The following is a 14,702-nucleotide window of genomic DNA, read 5'->3' on the forward strand; positions in this document are numbered from 1 at the left end:
GCTGTGAGAATGAGCTGCTTGCCCCTTGGTCCAGCTCTCGGTTTCACAGGAGGGTTGAAAGCAGATCTGTAGCCTTCACCTTGATGGAGCCCCTAATTTATACTCTCAAAACATCGCTCAATTTCCTCTCCCCATTTCCTGGCGAGCAATATTGGGGTTTTAAGTCATTCATTAAACCCAAATGTCACTTGGGTTTCCCGTCAACTTGGGTTTCCTGTTCTCTTGACTCCCCTCCTCTCCTCACACCCCATCAAATCTTTTGTGCTTAGACTCTGCATTTTTTTTTTCATTGCTTGCTTCTTGTAAATTTAAATGTGGCTAAAGAGGAAAGCTTCAGATATAATGCGAAGAAGAAAAGGTGCTGTGTAAGGTTACTTCTACATTCTCACAGTTACTTTTTATTTTTAGATGAATGCCCTTATTGTTAGGGGAAAAAAAGTGTTTCTACTTTTAAACCTCTGTATCAAACTTGCACTTAGGATTCCCAGCACAATACATAATTCAGCAGCATTGCTTTTAATGAACCTGCACAAATACACTGTCACCTCCTTTGGCATTCTAATGCTATCCTGCAAATACACACGATAATCTTAAATTTTATATTTTTTTTCAGCATATGTCTGCTGAAGGCGATGTGAATTTTCACTGCCTTCAGCAAACTCAAAGGCTATGCTCCCAAACTTCAGCTGGTGCTGTGTCCGAATGCTAACGGGATTAGTTCTGTGATGTGCCGGGATGCGGCGGCGGAGCCCAGCCCGACTGGGATGCGTTGCTGCCCAGGTCCTGGCTTGTGCGCGGCTGTCTGTGCTTACCCACAGCAGCGGGGTGGGAGCAGGGTTTGTGCCATGGGAGCCACTATTTCAACATTGGTGTTAAAGCGTATAAGCAGGTCATGAATATGCGTGCTTCTGGCTTTTTAATACTATTTCATTTCCTAGAAATGGACACGAGCCCCATCCGAACAACCCAGTGCTGGCTCTGCGAACTGGGTGTATTGCGTTAACTGAGATTTATTGTCCCAGCTCTGATAAAATTACCATTTCAGAGCTGAAGATAATTCCTCTGACGTCTCTTGTTTTCCGCTTTCCTCTCTTTCATACTCTCTTTCTATATATATTTGTACACACACCCCCCCCCCGCTTCCTTGTGATAAAGATTTCACTGGTGAATTTGGGAATCTGTTATCCAAGAAAGAGAAAGTGGAGATGAATTAGGCCTTTCTGAAATCAGAGGGTTTTCTTTGAGACCTCCCATGTTATTTTGAAATAATGTGTTCTTCCCAGCCTGCCTCCAATACATTGCTTCGGACAAATCACTTCAATTCTCGTTTCCTCCACCGCACTGAACCTCTTTTAAGCTGAATTTGCAAACCTCTGTGAAGGAACTTGTTGCAAAAAAACAGCTGGAAAAATGCAAAGTATTGTTTGTTACCGTGTATTTAGAGTTTTTAAAAAATTATTTTTAGGAGCAAAAGAGAGGAATATTTGATGTACGTATGTATGAGTAAGAGTAAAGGGGATGAAACATTAGCAATTGAAGGGTTTGAGGCAGAGACAATGTGGGATTTTGTTTTCTGGTTTGTTTTCCTTTTATTGTTGATGTTGCCTCTTCCAGAGGAGATGAGGAAGCCCGCTCCCGGTGAATCACTGCAGGCACACTACTTTATCTGAATCACAGCGTGTGTCATGTTTTTGGTGACCCATTTTTCTTCCCCTGCTCTAATGCAGCCGTGCAGTTTCTTCCCTTGACCGCCAGCAGAAGCTGTGATGAAAGGAGGAAAGCGAGCAGCAGCAGATGGCTCAGACAAACCCGAGCAGTTTTAAACTCAACCCGTTTCCACTGGCAGCATCCCACCTTTCTCTGCTTTCCTCCTTGGCTCCCACCAGGGGAGAGTTTTTTCTTATTTTGGATTAACTCGAATCTGTCATGGGTCGATAAAGCTTCACTGCCAAGACCTGGCCGGCTGCTTAAGTTTCATCAGGGCATCAAAACTGATGTGGTAAGGGCAGGGGGTGCGATGCTGTCAGGAGGCAGTGCCCTGGCGCGGCTCCGCAGGCAGCCTGGCCCCGAGCTGGCCCCATGCCCGGGACCAAAGCCCAGAGCTAAACCCGCTCCCTTCGGTGAAGGATGCAGCCCCAGGCACTTCTCTGCAAATCGGGTCCCCTGCAGCGGAGGCGTCACTCTCAGCCTCAGCTGTAGGTTTAGGTGCTGGTATATTCGTGGGATGCAAAGCAAAGGGTCTTTGGGTGCACGGGAACCTCCTCCGCCGTCAGCGGGTGCCGGTGCAGCAGTGGCTCAGCGCCAGGAGCCCCCCTTCCTTCCTGCCGAGGAGCTGAGCGCTGGTTTCCAAACTTCTCTTATTTTGATCAGTCTGCGGGTCTCCATGAAGTCATTTCAGTTTGACACCCAGAGCGTGCAGAGCGGTTCTCAGTCTTGTGCAATTCCCTCCTCCCCGTTTTGGAACCTGGTTTGTATTTTTTTTTGGTACGAGCGTAAGCCAGATCTGTCCATTCCACAAAGGAAACTGGCCTGCGCACGGATGGTAGTCTGCTGTGTTTACCTGTATTTCCTTTGCCGTGTCAGAGATCTTGACAGTGCAGTTTCGGTCTGACTCACTCTTGCTTACTGCTGTGGAAATGCATTGACTCTGCAGTACTACGACGTGGCTGCATGAATGAATAAAGCACCTTTTCCTAAAGAGTGTCCGGGGGACGTGGGTGTATTTCTAAACCTTTAGGAAACAGCTTTCATGTTTGCCAAGAAGATCATTTCAGGAAGGAAAGTGTGTTACTCAAAAGCCATTCATACACTTTTACCCCACCTCCCACAAACTTCTACGGGTTGCGTGTTCACAAGAAATACTCAGCAGGACAGCAGAATTGTGTTTCTGCAGTAAAACAGAGGCATTTAGGCAAATGCTTTTCCCCCCCAGCGTGGCATGCGGAAAGGTTTGTCTGGACGTGGTCCTGGGCAACCTGTGCTGGCACAGGCAGGGCTTGGGCTCGGTGGTCTTCAGAGGTCCCGTCCTCTGGAGCAGGGTGGCATCTCGCGCTTCTTATTAAAGGGGCTGCCTATGTGTGTACCTTTTCTTATGTTGGCAAGCTTTTATGTGGGCAAGTTTTTACATTTTTTTGCCTTCTTGGTCTCTGTCATTGCTTTCAGACAAAGGAACATTGTGTATTTTATGCACTATCTATTCTAGATATAGCTTGGAGGATCCCCTAGATTTCCAGGCTATCATAATGGTGTGTTTCTTTCTTTCCTTTTCAAAAATCCCCCATTTCTCATCCCTTCAGATTCAGGAGATCTGCTGTCAGTGATGCTCTGGGAGAAGCAGAGACTTGGTGGCCTTTTATTCACCTTATGTGAAGAACAGTTTTGAAGCAACGGCATTTGCTCTCTCAGCGGCCCCATCGCTGATGACTAACAGTTCCTGATGGGTGAAGCATAAAGTGGACTGCTTTTTTTTTTTTAAGAATTTTTTTTGCTGGCAGGGCATGACGTCGGATTTTTCACTTCTGGAAACCTGCTTTCTAGCACCCTTGTCGAAATTTGCAATGTGACTCACATCGACCGCAACAGGTAAATCCCAAATTACTCTTTGGAAATTTAACCCATGTCATTGTTTTGTCTTGTAACATCTAAGTGTCCAGAAATAAGTTACTAATCATGAATGGAAGACGTAATTGTGACGTCTAATGTGACTTCTAATATGACATAGAAAGCGCCTTACGTAAGAAGTTCTTAACGGGTCCAGAACTTCCGTTTGATCTAAATCGAGCTGGAATTGTCACCTAAAAGCATCAAGTAATGGAGACTTCCTCCCATCTGTAGATTCAGTGTTTTGGTGATTAACTTAACTGAGAAATATGTGCACTTTTTTAATTGCATACATAAACCTCCCAATATTTGGAAGTCTGCTGCAGCCTATAAGGCAGGTAGAGAATAACATCCCTTTTTAATATCCTGCCCTGGGATTTCAGGGTGCCCTCTGCCAACCTAGAAGAGCGAGCTGTGCTTTTTTTCCCCAGGTTGCATGTACTTTGCCATTTTAAGCCACCCTGCGAGGGTGTGGGTGAGGTCGGTGCTGCTGCAATACCCTCTTGTCGCTGGGCCTTCTAACGAGCCCATTGATGCAGCGTCAGGCCATCTGCCAGGTGAATGATGCTGCCCTCGTCCATCTGAGGCTATTTCCCACTCCGCAGGGCAGCATTACAAACGGAGGTGTTATTACCTTTCTTCTCTTTTCTTTTCTCCTGAAATAAGTTGTTGGTGGGGATTTTCCGATGCTCACAGCAATGTCCTGTTTCTGTCCGTACAGAAACCGATGAGATCTCGGCACTGGTGTTTCAGGGAGCGTGTGCTCCGAGCGAGCAGGGAGGATGAACGAGGTTTTCTCAGAAGAACGCAGTATGTTTGCAGGTAAGCCAAGAAGGTAAAAGTATGCAAAATTGGTCAAATATATGGTCCGTCTCGACTTACCCAAATATCTCTTGCACTGCCTTTTTTTTGAGCATCCTACAAAGGCAATTTTGAGCACCTCCTGTCTTGAACAGGTCATTTCACAAGTGCTGTTTTGATGAGTTTCTTTTTTCTAGTTTTGGTATTACTGGGGTGTGTGGATCTTCTGGAGAATATTGTCTTTGTCTTGATTTAGCATCAACACCCTGGCCAATAATACAAATACAAACTATTTATAGTTATGAATGGTCATAAGACAGAAACTCGTTATCATGAGAAATCAGATAATGCAAACCAGCTGCTGGGAAGCGTAACGTGACCGTCGGGGTGAATTGCGGAGGCAACTTCGCTCACTTTCCGCAGCAGCATCAGGCTCTCAGCCTGAAGCCAAACATCAGGCTGGGTCACTCACACCGTGGAGTTTTGGGGTGGTTTTTTGCACGGTGCAGAGCAGCTCACGCTGTGGGTTGAGAAATCCCGGGCTTTCTTTTCCACCCCCCAACATGCAGATAAGCACGTGCCGCGGCTGGTGATGCCGCACGTGACGGCGGGTCATCCCCGGTGCCATGAGGGATGCTGCAGCATCCCCGGTGCTGCCGGGGGATTTCCCGCGCGCCCCCGCCGTGGCTTTCGGCTCCGAAATCATCAGTGTGATAACGCCGTGGCCCCTGGGACTCCCCTGCAGCCGGCTGAAGCCCGGGCTCTGAGCCGGTGTGTTACTCAACCAGAAAAGAAACAGTGGTGGCCATGCGAGGCTGTATCAAATCCGACATTTCGGAGGCCCCGCTGAGAAGCCAGGGCAAAGGGAACAAGTTTTGTGATGCGCGTTCCCGGAATAAGCAGCCCGAAAGCTACTGCTGACATTGCTGCCCTTTCAGAGAAAAATGCAATAAAATAGAATTGCTAGAAGTTTGGTTGGTTTTTTTTTCCCATTGAATTTGTTTATTTTAACTTGAGGATTTTCTAATTAACAGCCTCAGCACAGGGTGTGTGTCCGGCTATGCCACGGGTAGGGGGAGGAAGAATAATCTTAGCTTGACCTCACCTACATAAGCAGAGATTGTTTGATTAAAAAATGGTCCATCAGATGTGCCTTTCAGAGGTTTCACAGGGTTTTAAATGTTTTGTTTATAACTTTCTGCCTCCGTATGTTCAGATCCCCCTTCTGTTTTCTCTCTTTTTTCTTTTTTTTAACTGAGAGAGCAGGTGATACACCTGGCTGTTTCTCCTGCGAGGTATCTTAATTACAGAGACCCAAAGAAAAAGTGAACTTGACTTATGAAAGCAGTAGAGTTCAGCAATTGGAAAGCTATTACTGATATGGCATTGCTCCCAGGGGTATGACCTGCTTCCCTCCGCGGGAGCTGGGCTGTCTGCTCCGCTTCTGCTCAGCACGGGTCTCGTTGCGCTTCTTAGGCATTTTGCCCAGGATTTATCTTTTCGTGAAAGACTGAGGAAGGTTACTTCAGTAACGGGATCAGGCACCGAAGTCCCTTTTTGGTTGTTGCTTTCCATGTAGCTTTTGAGGGCTGCCACTAGGAAGTGGAAGGTGAATCTGACGGGTGGAAAACCCCTCTCATTGAAAATGGTGTTTAAAAAAAAGAAGAAAAAAAAAAAAGAAGAAAAAAAAAAAAGAAGAAAAAAAAAAAGAAGAAAAAAAAAAAAGAAGAAAAAAAAAAAAGAAGAAAAAAAAAAAGAAGAAAAAAAAAGATCTGAAGTGAACTTCCCCTGCTAGTGTCTCCTGCCTGTCTAGAACAGAGAGATCGGCAGTTCATCACCCGCTCCTCGGAAGAAGCTGGCAGCATGTTTGCTGAAAATATAAAGTCAAATGTAAGAGCCACAATCCTTGCAATGCCCCTGATTTATATTTATGGCTAAAAGGGGTTTTGCCGGTCGTTTTGTGCAGTGGGCAAATGTGCTGCAAGCAACTGAGTCTTCAGTTTTCCACCGCGACCAGAGGACGCTTTGGTCCTCAGCAGAGGGCTGAGCCTGCGGCGGGGGTCTGCCCGGGCGGTGGGAAGGCTGGCGTTCCGCGGCCAAGCCGGCACTCTCGTGTGTGCCAGGGTCAGGGCAGAGCCGTACGGGGGAGTTGATAACAGGATAACCTCTGGAAAAATTAACCTTGCCTTGTAGCATGATTTTCCAAGGGTTTATACCTAGAAGCAAACAGTGGCGGCGATGGATGGTGAAAGCGGTGGCTCTCCCAGCGCCGAGGACCGTGCAAAGCCGCCGTCGGCTCGGGGTGGGACAAACCCTTTGGGGCTCTTGGTCTCAGTATGGACCTTGCAAATGGGGGTTGTGTCCTCAGGGGCTGGCAGAGCCCTGAAGCAGCCGGCGCGGTGGCTCCTGCTCATCCCGGGGCCAAAACTGCATCCGTGGGAAACCCGGTGCTGTGCACGGCCCCGGTGCAGGCTGTGTTCGCAGCAGCGGTGGCTCTGCCCGCACGCCTTCTGGAGAGCATCTTGAATTGAACAGGATGCTTTTCCCTTCCATCTCCTCAAGCCACCCTGCAGAGCTCAAAGGAGAAATCATGCTGATCAGTCCAGGGAAGACGGTGCCCTTTCCCTGCAGGTACAACTCACGGGGGCAGCTTTCACCTCCCAAACCCTCCTCTGGTGCCCCGAGGGTTTTGCTCCCCAGGGCGTTTGCTTGGGGCACTGTTTGTCGTGCCTGAGCTCTGTGTTGTTCCTCGTTAGCTGAGCTATGGCTTTGTTCGTTAGCCCGCCTTTCTGCATGAGGAGGGGAGGACGTCTGTGCAGCTCCAGCGTGGGGAGGGATGCACGTCTGCCAGCCTGGACTAAATGATTTGTGCAAACCGGAGGTGGGAAAACAGCACAGGAGACTTTCCAATGCGGGCTTGTCCTCATCCCTGCTGCCAGGGCATTCGGTGCTGATTTGCCTGTGTTTTCTCATTTCCACAGGACATGTATTATCAAATAAGGTAGGAAGTAGGGAAGCCGAGTGGCTGTGACGTGCCAGCAAGACCTCTTTTTGCTGTCCTTACCCTCCCGTCTCTCTCTGCCCTTGAGCTGGGCTGAAGCAGGCAGAGCTCCCATCCCTGCCTGCTGTCGGGGTGCCTCTGCGGGGGTTCACATGCATCCAGCACCAACGAAACCAGCTTTGGTCCCTCATGGTTGTGAAATTGAGACTGAGTCAAGTCAAGTACTCAAGGCAATATTAACCCAGCCAAAACCGAAACTTGTGTTTAAGAGCCTGGTTATGTACAGAATCCACAGCTAATTTACTGAAACATAAGTTTCAGTTTTGGTGAAAGCTAAATCTGAGAGCTCTGACTGGCTATTGGAGTGATTCATTTGCTCCCCAGGTAATTCAAAAATCGAGGCGATAGCAGCGAGCACTCAGTTTCTCCTCTATTAGGCATCATTTATTGCCTGCACCATCAGCACATTTCGCCCTCCTGGGCAAACCCAGGCGCTGTGTGGGACAGCCGGCTTGATCGCTTGCTGAAATCCCAGGCCAAGCTCAGTTTTCTAAAATATGCGCTGCGTGACTTTTGCTATCACATCAGGTTTTAGTTCTTCCAAAAATAAGGACGGGAAGAACACGAGAGCTGGCTGATAGGGACATGCATTTCAGCAGACCATGGTCTGGCATCTGCCGTGCCTCTGCCTGCAGCCCGGTGCCAGCCCGGCGGTGCCGGCGCTGCTGGCGGCATCGGTCTCGGTGGCAGTGACAGCAGCAGCGTGTGCGATGGATGTTTCTCCTCTCTCCTGGGCATCACTGTGACTATTTGAAAAGGCACGCCATTCAAAGCTCTGTCTGAAGCTTTGGAGGAGGAAGTGGGGGGGGGTTGATATTTCAACACGAAACAGCCCCTCTGCCTAGCAGTGGCCTTGCTAGCTGTGCCTGGTGTATCTTAAAGCCTTTGGTCTGCTATTGCTTCTCCGGGAGCGCAGATGATTAGCCCTGTAACTCTGCGCACGTGCAGTTGTTCTATTCCGTGTGATTCTTTTTCTTTTTAAATCTCTATGCGCTGCAGACAGCGCCTGATAACTGACACCATTTTCTGTTCGTTTGAATTTTCAAAGTGAAGAACTTAAGCTTTGGTTTTCTAAACATTAACGAGCCTTTTCCAAAGAAGAGCCTGATGGTGGGGAACAGCACCCCAGAACTACCTGCACAAGCTCTTCTGTGAGTCATGGGAGCATCCATGGGCTTCAGCTCACTATGGAAAATCCCTATCCTTGGAATGAGCTATTTTCTTTAATTTTGGCTAATTTGATTTTTGGCTCCTCTTTGGTTCTCTGTCTCATGTCTCCTTTAGATTGCCCACTTTCCAAGGTGCAAACTTGCTCTGTCAACAGCACAACCCAGGCTCCACAGGAGCCCCCCAGGACTGCAGGAACAAGGGAAGCATCACGATGCTGGTAATGCACATTATGACTGTAGTGCTAATTGCAAGAGAGGAAAAAGTTTAAAATTAGAAGCAAGCATAGTAAGCATATAAATTCTGCAGGGAAGATGTGCACGGGGGCTTCTTGTGGGTTTTAAAAGTGGAAGTTTGATTTGCTTAGATCATTTTTCATATTCACTGATCACAGCTCTCTCCCTCAGAAAGACCTTTCAAGAAAGTTTCATTTCTCTGCAAAGTATTGGTCCTCCCAGCAGCGCGCAGCCTTGCAGGCCAGCAAGAGCACTTCTCGGGCAGTTCGAAATCTTGCCTGTACCTCAGCATTTTCATTTTCTATACATTGGCATCGCCATTTGCTTAAAGAAGCCCAATTGCTAATATGTCAGATGGCCACATCAAAAAGCTTCTGAAACCTCTTGGAAACTGAAAAAGCCTCGTTCATTAAGCCAGTGTTTCATCTTGTTGGCAGATTTGAGTCTTTGAAATATATGCACGTTTGGAGACCGGTGCAAATTGCAGCATGGGCGTTGGGCTTTACATTGTTCCCTCGTGGATGCTTCTGTTCATCTTCAATGGCAGGGCAGTGCTTTTCAGGCAACTTTACCTCAAGTTTTGCTGAAATAGCCGATTTCCTTAACACGGTGGGAAAAAAAGAAAAAAACCAAACCATTGAAATTCACTCTCTGACTGGGAAATCTTGCTGAAATGATCACAAAAGAGTGACATGTACCCAAGCAGGGGGACTGCTAAACCTTTCGGTTTAGTTGCAGTTTTGGGGTGAAAATTTTCCAAGAGGAATTTGATTTTCCAGCCGGTTCCTGACATTAGCAGGAATGTGTTGAACGCCCCTGGGCTGCTCCCTAGCATCACAGACAGCTCGTGCACTTGCCTGATTTTGAGCACAGAAGCACTTTGGCTGGACTTGTGACTTTCCGAACACGCGCTTTGCACGCTCGGGCTTTGCGGGCAGAGGAATCCCTGGGCACAGAGGTGGCTGCTGAAACCCAAGTGATGGACAGCTGAAGAAAAGCTAGCAGGAGCTGCTCTTTAGCTGTATTATTAAACTGTAAAGACCTGAAATATGCATTTCCCTTTGGGGAAGATGCCATTTGTGATAACTAAAATGTGAGTTCACATTTTATCAAAGCAGGGGAAGCAAGTATGTGACCTTCAACACTCCCCACCCTGGTGACTAAATGAATGGTTTTCTGCAGAACAGAGATGTCGGTGTACAAGATCCTCCACCACGCTTTTCCCCTTCCACAAAGGTGAATCTTAAAGTGGGGGGGGGAAAAAAGCACTCTTTTTTGCATTTTTTTTACCCTCTTTGGGTGAAATCCTGGCTTGGCGGCAGCACTGCCATTGGTGAGTCACGCAGATGCGTGTCACGTCTGCTCCGTGAAGGCGGTGGCTGAGGCCGTCTTATTTTCTGTGACGTGCAGCCCTGCGCGGCCGGGTGCCGACCGTAACCTGGCCGAGGACATCCAGCGAGGGCAGGGGGCAGGGTGAGCCCGGGGCCACCCAGGGAGGTGCTCCCCGGGAAGGTGGCTCTGTCTCCTTCCCGATGAGACGTGCACCCGGGGGCACCCTGGGCTGGGCTGTAGGTAACAAGAAACAGCAGAAACGGCCCCAGAGGGACAGTTGTGGGCGATGCCCTAAACCAGGATGGTTCAGACTTCATCCCGGGGTTGGGGACGCTCTCCCAGGCTCTCGCAAAGCCCCTCAGTGCGGAGAAAGGAGCTGCTCTGCCCGTGAGGGGAAGTCCTAAAGCTGCTGAGAGCCCAGTGGGCCACTTGGGAAGAAATCCTGGAAAACAGCCTGAAGTTTTGCTCCCTTGGCTTTGGACATCTCTTGAGCTTGGCTGAATAAAAGTTGCATTTCATTGAGCTGAGCCGTGCTTAGCCTGTCGCTCCCTAAGAGGCAGTACTCGGGGTTTGATTTTCAGAATTTTTCAAGTGGTTATTGTTAGAAACGTGACCGAGAAGAGGGCACACAATGTACCACACCTATCAGCCGATAACTCCTTGCAGAGTTTTCTCTGAGTCATTTGTTGAGTTTACCGAGAAAAACAACTTTTTACTTTTGTCAGCAGCGTTGCAGAGCTGGGGCTGAGCGAGCAGCAGGGCTGGCGAGCCTGCAAGGTAACCGGTCCGGGTTTCTGTCGATAATGAACTGCACTAATTAAGAGGGAGAAAAGCAGCCAGATTTTCGGAGGCTGGGACAGGGCGCTGGCAGCTGCGGAGCTCGTTTCCATCACAAAGAGCAAAGCACATCGGTGCAGAAGCTGATGGAAAGAGTGACGATGGGGGGTGACACCCATCTGGGTGCTGGTGTGAATCCCTGGGTTTCAAGAGGACCGTGCCAGATTGGCACTTGTTCAAGCGAGATTTGAAATGCCCTCTGGATTTGGAGGGCCGGGTGATTGCTCGACAATTAAACCTCTGATTTTTAAGGCGCTGAGAACCACTCAGAGCTGCAGCACAACACCACTGCTGCAGTCGATTTTGCCATTAGCACCCAGCTATGATTAGGATAGGGCTGTCCTATAATTTACACCACTGCAAGCATGTAAGAAACTACTCTAGTGCATAAAAACCAAGTGGAAACGTTTTCTTCTGCCTGTGGAAACAGAATTACGTTCCTTTGGCAAGGGTTTTGGTGACCTACAGTATTACCAGGAGAGATGTAAAATCCTACAAGCATTTTTCTTCCAGGTGGCCAAGTTGGTTTTTGCGGATCTTCTCCTGAAGGATGTCAGGAAGAGTTCCTGAGTTCAGATACTGTTGCTGGACTTTGTTATTAAATCTCGATTTTTCTTTTATTAAAATTACTGGAGGCATTTCTATCATTCATGTCGTCTAGTTCTGGGGATCTGCGTACAAACCATTATCGCTCCATATCTGAAATGCTGGTGTACCTAAAGCTGCTGTGACATATGAGTAATGACAAAGAATGGCAAACCAAGAATGGCCTGTAAAGTATTATCAGATCTTCTTACAGAATGAAACTGCATTGAAATGCACTATTGAAACTGGTACCTTATGACTCTGAAACACTTTACTGGAAATCTAGTGTTAACATGTACCTGTGGTCAGTTCTTGACAGCATGGCTCCTGCAGATCAGAAGCGTTTGATTATTTTTTTTAAGGATTTTTTTAGGATAAAACAAAAGCTTTTGGATATTTGAAGTGAATAAATGTGGAGTTGGGTCAGCAGTGCTGAGCAGGACTGCAGCAACTCACGGTACATGGCATGCACAGGGCATGGCTCTCCGGTGACAAAGCTGGAGCAGGGCCGGGAGCTGCCGCTGAGTTTCCCCGACGTAACCGGCCATCGGTGAGTAGGTGTCTCATCTCCCGTTGTGCTCCCGGGCTCTGCAGGAACGTCTGCTTCATTAGTCATTTCAACAAGCCATTTGTCTGCAGGAGGCTGGTGCTTTCTGCTGTTACTGAGATGTTTCCATGGCCATAGCAGTGATGCCAGCTCTGCGGTGCTGCGAACGCGGCCATCTGCATGGCAGAGTGAGGCTGAGCATCGCTCCTGGCAGCAGTCAGCGTTTGTATAAATGACAAGCTAATGATACACAGGGCTTAGTTTTTAATTCCCTAGCATGGTGGCAGCTGGCGAATAACCCTCTGTGTTGCCTTTGCTTGTTATTTGGGCCGTAACTACTTTCAGTGTGCCCTGTCACAACATGCCTACCATAAAATCCCGAGGGAGGAGCCCTCCCGTTAGCTCGGCGTTGCCTGGCAGGGTTCCCGGGGAGAGGACCGCTTCCCCGCTCCCGGCGCGCTCCCCAGCGCTGCAGTGCGTGAAAGGCTTAATTATTCTGAGAGCACCTGGGGGAGTCAGGTCCCATTTTACTATCTAAGCTCATCTGTGTCGTCACGCTGCTGTGTTTCATAAATCCCTCTTTCTCCTTTTCCTCTTCCTTCCCAGAGCATACGAGAAATGGCTTGCTGGTTTATTGAGGATATTTTCATGTTGCTGCAGCTGGCAGGCAGACGAGAGCCTCCCTCAGGCAGGCTGCCTGGGAAAGCCAAGCCTGGGTGATTCGCTTCCATCAGGACTCGGTCCAACGCACGCCGAGATCCCTGCGGATGCCATCCCGCCTGCTCTGAAAAGCAAGGGTTTCCGACCTCCCCCGGGTCCAGCACTTGAGGTAATCGATGGCCATCATTGCACACATAGTTTTTCATTTTTAATTTTTAACTATCTATCTGGATCATCTCCCCCCCTCTGACATGGTTATTCTCCTCCTTGCCCTTGCTATTGCCGCCGCCTTGCAAATGGTCGGTGACAGGAGAGCGAGGCCGAGGGACGCCCGCCCAGGACCACGCAGGGCTCTGTAACGGAGCAAGGCTCTGGACCCCGATAACAGGACATTTCACTCCTGCTCCCGTATCACCCCAGCATCTGTCCTCCGCCAGCCTGGCTGGGAATTTTTAACCCATGACTGTTTCTTGCCTGCTGGCATTTGGCTGACCTGTCAGTTCAGTTACCAAAAGGAAAAAAAGAAGAAATCCCTTCTTCTCATCTGCAATTTACATAATTAAGTAAGAACTCATTGCCTTTTCCCCTGTTTCCTCACCGAGGCTGGGTGTGCTCCGGGCTGCCTGGGAACGCTGCCGGTGCCGCTTCCTCTGCTCCAAGCAAACTTTTGCAGGCAGCAGCTGGGAATTGGGGGAGGAAGGCAGAGACTATCAGCCATGGGCTGCTGCTCCGACACCTCAGCAAGGGCAAATCCAACCTGCTGTGGATTTGGACCTGCCTTTTGGCTGTTTTACAGTGCGAAGGCACAGGGATGAGGGAGGCATGTTTGGTGCATTGGGGATAGTTTCAGCAACACTATGTGCAATACTATGACTAGCCTGGGCATAAAATCTATTTGCCTAGTCTTCCCCTGATGACGGATGACGGTCAAGATTGAGCTTGGTTATCAATAAATTACTCACCCAGCAAAACTTTATATAACAGCCCTGGCCCACAGGCAGTGGCACACAAGGTACAGCTGCATTGCAACAGCACACGCTCAGGCTGCTGCTCTCACCCAGAGCATCGTGGCTGCTCCGGAGGTTGGCTGTGGGATTAGAGGGGCGTCTTTTGCCACCTCCACGCCCTCTAAGTCCATCTGACCTTCCCTGCTAGGTACAGGTAGTCCAAGAAGATTTTTTAACTGTTCATTTTTGTTTGTGGACTGAACTTAGCTAACTCCAGAGGGGTTACAGAAACAACCAAACTAGCCTCGGAACCAAAAGCATGGTGAACCAGCCTGGGTTTTGCACCAGTATTGCCACATTCATGTGATGGCATGCCCTGGCTGGCAAACCCTGGTTCCCTGGGGACAGTCTGGATCTGAAACGTCGGTGTGAGAACGAGCCTGCTCTGCTCGAGGACCTTGGCTGCATCAGTTTTTGTCAGCAGCTAATGCTCGCAGCAGGGTAATCATAGACTTTGCAGTCCGAGTCTTTGCTTGCGGGTAAAACTTGCCTGCTGCCACTGGGCTGGTGGACTTTTAACGGTTTGGGTGAAATTTCTGTCCTTCTGCAGGATGGTAGCTTTAGACTGTGCACAATGATCACCTAAGTCACCTGTGCTCCTGAAAACTGAGCGACTTCTCCTGGCACCGAGGTGGGAGCTGTGTCATCCCAAAGCCCTGTCCGCTCGTCCCTGGGCATCTCCGGTCTCCAAATACCAGCGATGCGCCGGTGGAGATAAGTGTCCACCCACCCGAGGAGCAAGCCTGAGAGCAGGGTGCCCCGAACCCAGCAGGTGAAGGCCCCGTGTGCCAGGACAGTGATGGAGAAAGGTCTTGCCAACTTTCTGAGTCACACTACTTTTACTAGCGCGCCACGTCCTATTCCAGAAA

This window comes from Calonectris borealis, chromosome 26 (genome assembly GCF_964195595.1).
Source record: "Calonectris borealis chromosome 26, bCalBor7.hap1.2, whole genome shotgun sequence".
In the NCBI taxonomy this organism is placed as follows: domain Eukaryota; kingdom Metazoa; phylum Chordata; class Aves; order Procellariiformes; family Procellariidae; genus Calonectris; species Calonectris borealis.